The 15,113-nt window shown below is 39.7% G+C and overlaps 1 long non-coding RNA gene and 1 pseudogene across 2 annotated transcripts in view; both read left to right on the top strand.

Moving 5' to 3' along the window:
* The window catches only part of LOC147378263 (uncharacterized), a 223,278-nt gene that overhangs the window by 144,793 nt on the left and 63,372 nt on the right, over positions 1 to 15,113 (top strand). The window lies entirely within an intron of this gene.
* On the top strand, positions 1,732 to 5,433 carry LOC147378264 (histone H3-like centromeric protein A pseudogene; annotated as a pseudogene). Its single transcript, XR_015151680.1, has one exon. The product of XR_015151680.1 is annotated as a histone H3-like centromeric protein A pseudogene (transcript).

Here is a 15,113-nt window from a genome sequence, read left to right as displayed (position 1 = left end):
GGCTTAGTTGCCCTACAGCACATGGAATCTTAGTTCCCCAACCAGGGATCAAACCTATGTCCCCTGCATTGCAAGGCAGATTCATAACCACTAGACTGCCAAGGAAGCCCCTATTTCTCATGAAATAGGGACTGGAAAGTCCAAGATCAAGACCTAGCAGATACATGTAAGGTGAGGACTCATTTCCTAGTTCTTAGACAGCCATCTTCTTGTTACATCTTTACCCATAAGAAGGAATAAGCAAGCTGTCTGAAATTTCTCTAAGAGTATGAATCCCATTTGTGAGGGTTCTACCCTCATGACCTAACACCTTCCAAAGAACCCCCCACATCCAAGTACAATCATTTTAAGAACTAAGATTTCAGTGTATGGTTTGGGTGGGGAAGGTACACAAATATTGAATCCATCAGTTCAGTTCAGTCTCTCACTCATGTCCAACTCTTTGTGACCCCATGAATCGCAGCACGCCAGGCTTCCCTGTCCATCACCAACTCTGGGAGTTCACTCAAACTCACGTCCATGGAGTCGGTGATGCTATCTAGCCATCTCATCCTCTGTCGTCCCCTTCTCCTCCTGCCCTCAATCCCTCCCAGCATCAGAGTCTTTTCCAATGAGTCAACTCTTCGCATGAGGTGGCCAAAGTACTGGAGTTTCAGCTTTAGCATCATTCCTTCCAAAGAAATCCCAGGGCTGATCTCCTTCAGAATGGACTAGTTGGATCTCCTTGCAGTCCAAGGGACTCTCAAGAGTCTTCTCCAACACCACAGTTCAAAAAGCATCAATTCATCAGTGCTCAGCCTTCTTCACAGTCCAACTCTCACATCCATACCTAACCACTGGAAAAACCATAGCCTTGACTAGACGGACCTTTGTTGGCAAAGTAATGTTTCTGCTTTTGAATATGCTATCTAGGTTGGTCATAACTTTCCTTCCAAGGAGTAAGCGTCTTTTGATTTCATGGCTGCAATCACCATCTGCAGTGATTTTGGAGCCCCCCCAAATAAAGTCTGACACTGTTTCCACTGTTTCCCCATCTATTTGCCATGAAGTGATGGGACCAGATGCCATCATCTTAGTTTTCTGAATGTTGAGCTTTAATAAGTGTTATTGAGTCCATAACACGTCCTAATTATTTTCTTTATAATATATTGCATTTTAAAAAAATATATATAGCTTTATATAATGCATTACACTGGTCTCCTCTTTGGACATACTCTAGTTTATCAGAGTTTCTTTAAAAAATGATGTTTGGAGATAAACAGTATCTCAAAGACTACCTGACCAGTGCAAGTATTACTGTCCAGGCTTTGATAGACTAGACTTGTGTTTCTCTACAATGTTATGCATAACCTAATTTCTTTCAGCTGCTCTACAGATGGCGGTGAAGGGGCGGGGGGCGGGGGAGGCACTATGACAAATAATCTAGAAAGTACTGTATTTTAATAGCTCCCTCTTGATATTAATAAGTGTATATTAAAGGTTTCTGAAACCTTTCTTACATACCCTGTTGAAATGCAGATACATTGTGGCATTTCTCTGATTAGGCATTTAGCCCCTCCAAGAAAGAAAGAGGAAACCTTGTTGCTTTCAACATGACTTGCACTTGACTAAATGCTGGTTTTAGCAATCACAACTTCCTTTTAAAATTGCATTTAGAATATCCATTTCATAATCTGTAACTCATCTGGAATGTGGTGGAGATTAAAACATCTAGTTGCTGGTTGGAATTACTAAGTTTTGAGAACCCTCTTTTCCCCTCTTTTTTGAAAATGTGGGCAAGCAGTTTAGCACATCTGTCATTTGCTATGACGTCTCAAAGATTGGTGGCAATAGCATCATTATTGCTGTTAGAAATTATTTCAGTACATCGGGATCTGATTCTTCAAGGCCTTGAAAGATTGTTAAGTTTAGAATTCTTAGATATTTTTTAACCTACTTTGGGCTTCTGTCCCCTATTACCTACCACTCCTTGGACTGTTACTGTGTCAAAGTGCCTTCCATGCATTATCTTACTTAATACTCCTAACCCTCTGGGGATGGAACTATTGATATCATCAAGCAAGACTCAGAGCAAATAAGTTGTATGAGATCATATAATTCATGAAAGAAGAGTCTGGATCCAAATTTATGTTGTTGAACTCCATGTATCATTTTTAAAAAATTACATCATATTACTTCTCACTGTTTTTGTACCTTTCCAACATGAAGATTATGTTCCATGTTAGAGACAGTTAGAACAAAGAAAAAGTGGAGTAATTCTGTATTGTTCCAGTTATCTCTTAATATAATACTCTCTGTGCTAGGTCAAAAAGCAAAGGGTTTCCCTTGTTTATTCTTATCAGTCTGTATTTTCTATACCAAAAAACAGAAAAAGGAACAAAAGAGAAGAATAAACATTAGCAAAATCCTAAATTGATCCATTTTTATTGTACATAGAATTCTTTGGTTCTCCATTCATCCTGATATATAGTCTTCTGAACACTGTTATTATTGGACTGCTTCTTATCCTATCCTTAGTAATATGCTGCATAGCCTAGCATATATGTATATGACAATGGTAATATTGTTAAATTATCATAATCAAATAGTTAGAAGAGTTCCATTTTGTTTTCTCTTGGCAAGAAAGGAGGAAGAAGGTATTTTATACAGATTGATTGGCTCACTTGATGTGTTTGTTTCTTTGAAGTTTAGCAAGTAAGTTGCCAATAGTGGCCTTGAATGGAGGTTTGAAATCAGGAAATCATAGTACACAAAAATTTAGAGTTCTATTTGATTGGCATTTTCAGGCAAAAATAATGGGTATCAGGAATCTTAGTTTCAGCAGGACAGTTGGCTAAATTTCTCATGAGTATAGAAACAAGCCAAAAAGCAAGAGACTCAGTGCTATACAAGCTTAACCCCTTACTAACTAAACAACACTGGATAAATGATGTAAGCTTCCTCCCCTACTTTCTGTGTTATATGTAAATGTGGAGAAAGAAGATGAACTAGATGAACTTTAATATTCCTTGAAGTCCTGATTAGTCTTCATCTTAAAAAAAAAATTATTGTGGGCTCGTGAAATTAAAAGTAGATTCATAGCTAGTACAGCCACTGTATCAAAAGACTGTCAATAATTGATAACCTAAAGATAGTCTCTGGATAGGCAGCCCTTGACTTTATATAAGATGTCATTGTGAAACAGGTAAGCACAAAATCTGACTCCCTGTTAGATCTGTTTCTTTTACTTTAACCTTTGCTTTCCATTACCTGTTGCTCAGCTGGTTAAGAATCTACCTGCAATATGGGAGACCTGGGTTCGATCCCTGGGTTGGGAAGATCTCCAGGAGAAGGAACGGGTACACACTCCAGTATTTTGGCCTGGAGAATTCCGTGGACTGCATAGTCCATGGGGTCGCAAAGAGTCGGACACTGAGGACTTTCACTTTTTGTTACTTTTGTTGCTATAATCAGTAAAAAGATGCTGTCTACGGTGCGGGCAATTCGAACAGCACCCAGCCAGGGCACGCGGCCGGGGACCCCCGGCCCTCCCAGCCTCTGCCCCGGTACCCAGAAGATCTAGAAGGAGCTGTGGGGCCGCAGCCCTGCGCACCCACCATGGGCCTGCGCCGCCGGAGACGAAAGCCCAAAACACCAAGGAGGCACCCCGTGAGCCCGGCTCCCACTGCCCGCCAGCCCCCCTGTCCTTAGGCACATCCTCCTGTCCACTTGCTCGCCAGAGACATAGATCCGAACTCTTCAGAAGACCACACACCTGCTGTTAAGAAAGACCCCCTTCTGCCGCCTGGCAGGAGAAATATGTGTTCAATTCACTCGTTGTGTGGACTTCAGTTGGCAAGCCCAGGCCCTGTTGGCCCTACAAGAGGCGGCAGAAGCGTTTCTAGTTCATCTCTTCGAGGATGCCTATCTCCTCTCCTTACAGGCCGGCCGCGTCACGCTCTTCCCGAAGGATGTGCAGCTGGCCCGGAGGATCCGAGGCATTCAGGAAGGCTTGGCTGAGCTCTGGCCACCCGCCCGAGTCTCTGGTTGATACCAGAGCTTCTGCCTGTAGCCAGGACCAGATCCACGGAATACAAGGTGTTGCCTGGACTTGCTCTCTCGAAGCAGAGCGTGCGAGTTGCTTTCGTAGTTAGTTGTTTTTCAGAAGAAGACTGCATGGCTTTCCGCTGTAACAGAGGTAATATATGAGAGAATCAACATTCCAGAAATCCTGAGAATAATTTTCAGATGAAGAGACTCTAAGGTTGACTTCACTTTGCAAGTTATTTGGAAGTTGCAAGTTATTTGCAAGTTGATTTGGAAGACATCAGATTTTCTAGGTTATGGGCAAAAAGGATATTTACTGGGTATTTTACATCTTCTTGTACCATTTAAATTTTTTCCCATATATATATATATATTTACTTTTATTTAAAACATGATGGAAAAAAATAAGACCAGTCAGTTGCATGGAACAGCCTGGTGCATCCAGCTTACAAATCTCTGTCCTTCAGATTGACTTCATCATTAATGGCAGAAGCAAGTTTGTCTGTGGACTGTACCTGTCATCAGATTATACAGCTTTTCAAAAACTCAGTTGGGATGAAAATAGAAAATTGTTAAGGTTTGATATTCTGGCTCCTTCTGGTAAATTCCTGCCAAAAATCATTCAGAAATTCCAACTTGTAGAATTTATTTTATTCTTTATTTGCAAATCATAGACAATGCATCATAATTTATACTTCAGAATTTTTCATTCCAGGATTTTAAAGAGCCTTTTCAATGATTTTACAGGTATTTTTATAACTTCCTTGTGGAGAGATAATAAAAATAATTCTTAATGAAAAAAAATTGAAGCAAAGGTACTGTTATACATAGATTATACTGTGTTCTTTGTGTGTTAGCATTAAATTCTTCATTTGGACACTTTGCCAACAACCACAACTTAAACAAGAGAATTGAGGGATGTATCTTTGCCTCCAGTGGAGTAGAGTATGAGCCGATAAAATCCTTGCCCTTCTCTTGTAACTGAAAGCAGTTTAAGAGACTTCCAGGGAAATAGGAAGTGCCACCCGAAGACGTTTAGATACTGTGTGTGATGAAAATGATTAGTGAGGGTGGGTACTAATAACGATGCATCAGCCAACTGAATTCAAACTAAAGGGAAGGACCAAGTTCTGTTGTTTGATAAATTTTAACCCTTTGTAAAAACCTTTTCCTGTTCGACATCAACTCATTTTTATGTAAGCATTGGAATAAATCTTATCTATGAATACAAAAAAAAAAAAAAAAGATGCTGTCTATAGCTATAAGCCTACATGATGACCTTGGGGAACCCTGCTCCTCTACCTGAATGTTAAAGTCCCTTTGTTCAGCTCACAGGGAGACTTTCTGACCTTGCCTGTCTGTGAAAGGCTACAGGAAAGAAGAAATTAACACATCCCCTCCCCCAGGCTTTTCTTTACTTCCTCACCTCCTCTTTGCTCTATAAAAGAAACTAGCACCCAGACCCTCATAAGATGACACTCTAGGACCCTAGACTGCCATCTTCTCAGATGCTCGACTTTCTGAAAAAAGCAACTTTAGTTCAGTTCAGTCGCTCAGTCGTGTCCGACTCTTTGCGACCCCGTGAATCGCAGCATGCCAGGCCTCCCTGTCCATCACCAACTCCCGGAGTTCACTCAGACTCAGGTCCATCAAGTCAGTGATGCCATCCAGCCGTCTCATCCTCTGTCATCCCCTTCTCCTCCTGTCCCCAATCCCTCCCAGCATCAGAGTCTTTTCCAATGAGTCAACTCTTCATATGAGGTGGCCAAAGTACTGGAGTTTCAGCTTTAGCATCATTCCTTCCAAAGAAATCCCAGGGCTGATCTCCTTCAAAATGGACTGGTTGGATCTCCTTGCAGTCCAAGGGACTCTCAAGTGTCTTCTCCAACACCACAGTTCAAAAGCATCAATTCTTCAGTGCTCAGCCTTCTTCACAGTCCAACTCTCACATCCATACATGACCACTGGGAAAACCATAGCCTTGACTAGATGGACCTTTGTTGGCAAAGTAATGTCTTTGCTTTTGAATATGCTATCTAGGTTGGTCATAACTTTCCTTCCAAGGAGTAATCGTCTTTTAATTTCATGGCTGCAATCACCATCTGCAGTGATTTTGGAGCCCAGAAAAATAAAGTCTGACACTGTTTCCACTGTTTCTGTATCTATTTCCACTGTTTCTGTATCTATTTCCCATGAAGTGATGGGACCAGGTGCCATGATCTTCGTTTTCTGAATGTTGAGCTTTAAGCCAACTTTTTCACTCTCCTCTTTCACTTTCATCAAGAGGCTTTTTAGTTCCTCTTCACTTTCTGCCATAAGGGTGGTGTCATCTGCATATCTGAGGTTATTGATATTTCTCCCAGCAATCTTGATTCCAGCTTGTGCTTCTTCCAGTCCAGCATTTCACATGATGTACTCTGCATATAAGTTAAATAAGCAGGGTGACAATATACAGTCTTGACGTACTCCTTTTCCTATTTGGAACCCGTCTGTTGTTCCATGTCCAGTTCTAACTGTTGCCTCCTGACCTGCATACAGATTTCTTAAGAGGCAGGTCAGGTGGTCTGGTATTCCCATCTCTTTCAGAATTTTCCACAGTTTATAGTGATCCACACAGTCAAAGGCTTTGGCATAGTCCCAGTTATTGACCGAACTGGACTAGGTAACAATTGGCCATATTTTATTAATGTAAATTGCTGAAGCTCACACAAGCGATGATATGTCATATGTCTTGTTTTTAATGGCACAGTTGTTTCAACCACACTTTGTTAACATGGTCTTGTTTTAATTAAATTATAACAGAAAAAAAAAAAAGTTCCACAATACCTAGAGATGAAACAAACCAAACAAAATAATGCAGAAGAAATATTTGGGGAATTATTACTTAATAGGAAGAGGGTTTTTTGTGCAGACAAATAATGTTAAAATCTGTGGATGAGTAAAGAGTGATGTTCTAGAGACATAAAGCTTGTACAAAATGTTTAAGGGTGATAATCAGATAAGACAAAGAAGAAATAGTCTAATAACTTAGTTCCTATTTAATAAACCAACAATTTTAAAAGTCACCTGAAAAAGTCTAGATCTCCTTGCAAAGACAGAGATTGGTAAGTATTTAGAACCTGGTAAATTATCAGGAACTAGATAATTGACAAAAAAAGAAAGAAAGAAAAACATAAAATAATACAACTCATCCAACATGCTTTCCCTGAGTCTGTAATACAGATCATCTCAGTTACTGACTCAGTGACCCTAAGCTTTAGGTCTCATGTTGAATTAGGGATCTAGTGAAGGTTAAGGGTTCATGTAAGAGAAATTTTTATAAAGAGAGCAGTCGTGGTAAGCAAACTTCTCTGGCATTTGATGCAGGGGCACGTGCTCAAGAATATTCTCAGCTAAAACATCCCTCCACCTGGGACCTTGGCTGTGAATGATTCAAAGACTAAAAGGATGCACTTGCCCAAGGGGTCCCAAAATTACTTTCATTAAAAAATCAAAGTTATAATTTACATGTAATGAAATACTTAAATCTCAAGTGTACAGGTTGAAGAAATCTTATGGATGTATACATCCTAGAAGATTGAAAGTGAAAGTTGCTCAGTCATGTCCGACTCTTTGCAAGCCCATGGACTGTATAGTCCATGGAATTCTCCAGGCCAGAATACTGGAATGGGTAGCCTTTCCATTCTCCAGAGGATCTTCCCAACCCAGGGATCGAACCCAGGTCTCTAACTACTGCCTATAATCAATAATACTGCCTATCCCCCTATTCTAGATAACCACCATTCTGACTTTTATCCCCGTAGATTAGTTTTTTCTGTTCTTGAACTTCATTTGAAAGCTCCACACAGAATGTATTCTTTTATGTCTGGCATCTTTGGCCCATCATCATATTTTTAAAATTCACCCATATTTTTGTAGGGGTGGGGTTTCAGCTATTCATTCTTTTTTTAATGCTAGACATTATAGTGTATAACTATTTCATAACTTTTAAACCTTTTTTCTCTTAATAGATATATAGGCTATTCTGGCTTGGGCTATTATGAATAAAGCTGATAGAAACATTCTTGTACATGTTTTTGATGGAGATAGGCATGTTTTTTTGTTACCATGACTAAAATGTCATAGGGTAAGCACGTGTTTAGTTGTAGGAGGCATTGCAACAAGGTTTTGCAAATGTCCACAATCACTGCCAAAGTATGAGGATATTAGTTTCTCCACATCCTCATCCTGGTATTCTCATCTCCACATCCTGGTATTACCCATCACTATTGCTTTGACCCTCTGGGAATATATCATAGGAATATTGCATAGTGGTTTAATTTGCATTTCCCTCAGAGTAATGATTCTGAGTGTTTTCAAATACTTGTGAACCATAAGAGTTGGATATAGTCTTTAATAAAGAGCCTGTTAAAGTCTTTTGTTCATTTTTTAAAACTGTGTTATTTGCCCCTTTTCTTATTGATTTATGCAATATTTGTTTTTATATTCTAGACATCATATGTTTATAAATGTATGTGTATACATGAACTATCTTCTCCCAGTCTGTGGTGTGCTGTTCATTTTTTGATGATGTCTTTTGAAGAATAGAAATTCATCAATTTATCCTTTTAGTTCCTGACTTAATCTGAAAATACATGTGCTTAATAGAACGAAGTCAACAAAAACTAGCCATGTACCTTTTATTCCTTTAGCCATTGGAGTAGTGGAGTTTATTGTTGGAGTTTCAGGAATCTCAAGAGCTGATTGATATCACATTTGTTGCTTAAAATCAGCCGTATTGGGAATATTTACACTATGAAAATTGGCAAACAAAAGGAATCAATACTTTTTCTCCTGGAGGGTGGATTGTGAAACAATTAGCAGCACATAGCTGCTTTTAGACCTGTGATATGGACAGCCTTTTGGTAAACTGGCTGATTTGGCTAATGCAGCAAAGACCTCCCTTTCCAGCCTGCAGCGTGAACTTACTGAAGAGTTTGATCAATCAGACTCTGGAAAAAGTAGTACCATCTTCAGGCATATCTTAATTAATTGGCTGTATGCTCACCATGATCTAGAGGCTGATCTTAGTATGTTATCAAATGTAAGTCCATGTGCCCGATGCACAGTGAGGTCAAATAAACTGAAACATCAGAGTTTGGAGCAAAGCCAGGTGAGGAAACTGGTGCCTCAGGCTCCCCAAACCCCAGATTCCTTGAAGTGTTTCTGCAAAGCCTTTTCAAAGGCCAGGTGTGTGTGTGTGTGGCGGGGCGGGGGTGGGGGTGGGGTCCACAGGGTACGTGACCAGCTTGTGCACAGTTCTCTGATTGATGAGGTAACAAGGTGGTGTCATAGGGTTAGCATTATCAGTCTCTAGGTGAGTGCCAGTAGATCTGGGGGCTATATGTTTATGATCATCAAGTAGTTGATTTCTTCCTTTCGGTTTTTAGCATCCGAAAAACTCAGTAACTATGCATGAGATACTATTATCTTGGTATTTTAGAGAGGAGCTAAGACAGAGGATATGGGGGAGGGGTCTGCCCCGGTCAGACCTTGTAGGATCCTGCTCTGTTACAAGCATAGCTTCAGGTCTGCTTATAAATAGTAAGATGTTAGTTAGATTATTTATGTTCTCTGAGCCTTATTTTCTTGTCTGTAAAATAGAAATAATATCTACCTCACTGTATTTTGTGAAAATGAGATATACTGTATAAAAGTGCTTGGCACAGTGTCTAACATGTGGTACAATCTCTGGTGTGAGACAGGCTTCTCCAACCTTCATGGCCTTCATTTATAGGATGAAGACAATCATGAGATTCAAGTCCAAATAACAGAATCCATGTCAAGAGGTCCAGTGAAGTGAAGTGAAGTGAAAGTCGCAACTTTTTTGCGACCCCATTGACTGTAGCCCACCAGGTTCCTCTGTCCATGGGATTCTTTAGGCAAGAACACTGGAGTGGGTTGCCATTACCTTCTCCAGGGGATCTTCCCAACCCAGGAATCAAACCCCCATCTCCTGCATTGCAGGTAGATTCATTACCATCTGAGCCACCAGGAAAGAGGAAATTTTCAATATTGGGAGCTAATTGTAAAGGTACTAGGAGAGCTGAAATGGTCAACTGAGATGCTGAGATACCCCACCAGGAGCTCCTACCACCTGTAGGGTTGGAGGGATGAAGGGAAAATGCATGTTACCAAAGCCCTGAAGCCCAGCCTGTGTAGTAAAAGCCAGAACAATGGAGGGGACACAGGTGCTCTTGAAGATGCTGCCTGAAGATGAAACAAATGGGCAGAAATGCCCAGCATCTCTCCTTTTTCTACTTTCTCATCTTTATCACTTTCCTTCTTTACTAAAACTAACTGAAAACCAGTTGGTAGGAAAGCTTAGGTGATGTAACTTGCAGGACTCAGCCCCTTTCAGTATTGCACAGAGCAGGGGAAAAACCAGAAGTAAATCTGACAGCAAACAGGCAATAATAATTAGCACAAGTGCCTACTAGGTCAATTTATTGTGAGAGTTAAAATTTTTTTTTTTTTAATGGTATAAAGCAAAACACCTAGAACATATTAAATGTTCAATTAAAATCAAGGATACTTCAAGAAAATATTTTTTAAAATGCTCAATGAATGCCAGATAATCACAGTAAAATCTTGAAAATAAAATCTATTTTCATTGTATTATATATTATTGTAACTATTGTGGCATTATTACATATGTTATATATTATATGATACTATTTTAGTTTTTATAGCTTACAGGGTCAAAAGAAGACTGGTAATTATAAAATTTTAAAACAAAGGAGCTGAGATGTGATTATTAATTCCCTCCAGTCATAAGGAAGATTGTCTTTGTTTTAGGAGGAGGATATTTGGTTGGTATTTCTTGGAAATCTGTCAGGGTTCAGTAAGTTCAGCAGAAAGAGACATCAGTGGGCTGGGACCCCTGGTACTGCTCTGTTCTCTGACCTTTTCAGAGCCAGCCAGGTTCCAGAGAAGAAAGAAAAGAAGTCCCTTTCTTCTCTGGCACCCAGAGTTAGTAAGTAGAGCAGCATGTGACTTCTGGTTCTACCTCTTGCAACTCTGCTTACTAACTGCATGTATGACTTTGTGCAAGTACTTAAATCATTTGGGCTTGACCCATCTTCCACTTCTGGTTATAAAATTCTTAAGATCACTTGGGTTTTAAACCTGTCATTCAGAGATGTGGCTAAGATTTCAGGTTGTGGCTAAGATTTCAGGTGGGAAAGCAGGGTGCCACTTCTCAGAAATTTAGCCCTCTGTATGCCTCCTTCTCTGACTCTTTGGTGCTCCTCTTTCACTAAATTCAAGCTATTTTCCATTTTTAAGCATAAATGATACCATCATAATGCACTAATTATTTGGAAAACATAAGGAGATTATAGTAATTACCCATATGCTCTCAGGCAGTAGAAAATAATTAAGATCTGTTTATCAAGATGGCTGCTTAAAACCAAAAAGCATCAAAGTCTATTTTTATTATTTCTTATATAGGCCTCTAAGAGTTGTAGTTACCTACAGAACCTGAGGAACTAGCTCTTTTGCCAGGAAGTTTTGTAATCAGACTTTATACACAGAGTTTCAGCCAGTTTCAGTAACTAGAAGACAGCCTCCCATAAACACAACTGCTGTTACATTTCCGAGTTGCCAGTTCTGAATGCATTTTGTGCAGTGAAGTGAAATTTGCAATCAGTAAACACATGATTTACGGAGGAGGCATCGTGTATACAAAGTATATAAGAAACCTCTCTGTTCTGTTAGTCCAAAGAAATACTTCGAATTGGGACAGTTCTAGCAGCAGCAAAATGTAGACTAGATCAAAGATGGTTAAAGTATATGGTATTAATTTAGTTCCTTTGGAAATTTGCTTTGGAGAATTCGGAATACATGTGTGGGCTATATTGCCTCTGAAACATCATACCACTCCCCCCCACCCCACGCCCCTAAAAAATGATCACAGAGTGATATTTACCTTCCACAAATGCCTGCTCTGTTTCATAGTCTGCCTTTAATTTTTTGGATGCCAAAGGAAACACTGGTTGGAATTCCAAAGTTGATTAAAACTTTTCACAGTATTTATCCTTTCTCTAGTCAGATAAACACTGAAAAGTTCATGGGTTTTTCATAATATTACTGCTAGAATCATTTTCTTAAGTCTCATGTTATCAGCTTTTTATCTCCAGTCAGGAAAAGAAATGAATGCATGTTGAAATTTCATTTGTGTAGGGAATTCATTTTGTTTAATTTGGTTTTAAAATACTAACTGTAATCCAGTATTGAGAAGAGATAGCTCACACTCCTTAATAGCCTTATCCAGAATGATTTTCATAGAGAAAATGGAGGGAGAAGGAGAGATAAATATTGGTGATAGTCAAGCAAATAATTTTAGAAAACCCATGGAATGAACCAAAATTATGTATAAGAACTCAAATTGGAATTAGAATTCAAAGCAAGGTCTCAGTGAAAATGGGGCTGTCTCACTGCAGTTAGATGGCAGACAGAGGGAAGAATAAATGAGCTCTAGCTTTTGAGAAACTTAATTAAAATTTATATCAAACCTAGGGTTCTCCTGAAAGAATTTGTACTTTCTTTAACAAAGGCTGTTTCTCATTGAGAAGCAATTCTAATTTTATACCAGTTTTGCGATTCTGTGCTGAAAATGGCCTTTCTATGAGATCATGTTCATTTTTGCCAAAAACAATGTATCACCACCCCTAGGACCTTCCTCTGGCACGCAGACAGAAGAGCATTTGCCAAAACAATGATAGGGATGCTTAGAAGGCAATCCTTCTTCTTTGAACTTTATTACTTTGAGCTAGAGTACAAGCCAAAATCCAGACCAAGGGTAATGCAATGCTGAGAAAAGAAGGAAACCACATTTACCATCCAGGTGGGAAATTTTCATTTCTGCATTTAAAAATCTGGTAGAGTCAGAGAACAGATCAGTGGTGTTCAGCTCAGTTCAGTCATTCAGTCAATTTTGCTCAGTATGCCTTTTGCTTAAAAAAAAAAAAAGTAATAATAATTAAAACAGATGTACTTTGTAAGTTTGATAGGCTAAAAACAGGCTGTTTTCTTAGCATAAAATTCATGTTCAGTTCAGTCGCTCAGTTGTGTCTGACTCTTTGCGACCCCATGAATTGCAGCACACCAGGCCTCCCTGTCCATCACCAACTCCCGGAGTTTACCCAAACTCATGTCCATCAAGTCATCAAGTCGGTGATGCCATCCAGCATCTCATCCTCTGTCGTCCCCTTCTCCTCCTGTCCTCAATCCCTCCCAGCATCAGGGTCTTTTCCAATGAGTCAACTCTTTGCATAAGGTGGCCAAAGTATTGGAGTTTCAGTCTCAGCATCAGTCCTTCCAATGAACACCCAGGACTGGTCTCCTTAGGATGGACTCCTTTAGGTCTCCTTGCAGTTCAAGGGACTTTCAAGAGTCTTCTCCAACACCACAGTTCAAAAGCAGCATCAATTCTTTGGCACTCAGCTTTGTTCACAGTCCAACTCTCACATCCACACATGACCACTGGAAAAACCATAGCCTTGACTAGACAGACCTTTGTTGGCAAAGAAATGTCTCTGCTTTTTAATATGCTATCTAGGTTTGTCACAGCTTTTCTTCCAAGAAGCAAGTATCTTTTAATTTCATGGCTGCAGTCACCATCTGCAATGATTTTGGAGCCCCCCCAAAAATCAGTGGTGGCCAGGGGTTAAAAGTTGATGGGAGGGTTAGACTATAAATGAACAACAAGAGGGAGTATTCTGAGGGTAATGAGACTGAAACCGTGCACCTCAGATTGGGACTTGAACCCCTGGGCTGGGACTCCAACTCAGTCAGGAGCCAGACTGGGACTTGAATCCACAGTCTGTTAATTGATATCACATACCTGGTCTCAGGACTTAATGAAGCTCAAGTTCTTGATGTCTTTTTGGAGAAAGGATTCTGTGAGACAAAGTGATAAGTAAGAAGTAGACTTATTTAGAGAGAAATATACTCCACAGACAATAGTTTGGCCTTCTCAGAAGGTGAGAGACCCCGAAATATGTCATGGTTCATTTTTATAGGCTGGGTGATTTCATAGGCTAATGAGGGGGAGGATTATTCAAACTATTTCAAGGAAAAGGTGGACATTTCCAGGAGTTGGGTCACCACCCACGTTTTGGCCTTTTATAGTTAGCCTCAGAACTCTCATGGCATTGGTAGGTGTGTTATTTAGCTTGCTGATGTGTTACAGTGTGTGTTTAATGAGCCTCAAGGTCTAGTGGAAGTCAACTCATCTGCCATCTTGGACCTAGCTGGTTCTACCCAGTTTTTGTCATGTCCTATGACTATGTCATTCTTTTAAAGGTAGTGCCCTCCCCACTTCCCTCCTGTTATAGGAACATTCTGTAGTCTAAGCATAGTTGTGGTATGTGTCAGGACTTCTAAAATTGTATGAAAAAATGAGTGCTCTTTACTGTATGTAAATTTTAAAATAAATGAACAAGCAAACATTTTTACTTTGACTTTTAAAAAAAGTGCATCAGTTTAGCATTTTGTTAAATGAGTCCATCAATAGACTTGACATCTTGCTGGTACTCCTCCACCTCCCTAATTATGATTTCAAAGGCCCCCTCTCTCCTTCTTCTCCTCAGTTTCCCCTCTTCCTCAGGGCTTGCTATGATTTCCTGATTTATCTTCTTTTGTAAAAAAACAAAAGCCTTTGCTAACCAAGGCCTCAAATAAATGATGAAAAAAATTCAGACCTGGGATAGAGCATCAGGTGGAGAAATTGTGCTGATGGAAAAGCTTCACACAGAAGGGTGGTGGGGAGGGGTCTCCTTTTCCTGGAAGACCCCTGAAAGAGGGGAAGCAGGGAAGAAATGAAGAGAAGGATTTAATAATCCTGCCTTACATTTTTAAAGTGTGTTATGTTTTATTAATATACTAATCTCAAACTAACTCCTTTAATGTTCCATCCATCTGCTCATGCAGGTAGGGACCATTGCCCCCATTTTATAGATAAAGAAACTGTGGCCCCAAATAGTGGTTTTCCTGTGGTCATAGGGCTAGTATGTGAAAAAGCTTGTATGTGAACTAGGATTCTT

The sequence above is a fragment of the Bos grunniens genome, chromosome 2 (genome assembly GCF_055505025.1).
Source record: "Bos grunniens cultivar Pamir isolate PY7600 chromosome 2, Bosgru_T2T1.0, whole genome shotgun sequence".
NCBI lineage: Eukaryota > Metazoa > Chordata > Mammalia > Artiodactyla > Bovidae > Bos > Bos grunniens.
This window is presented reverse-complemented; position numbering and strand designations above follow the sequence as displayed.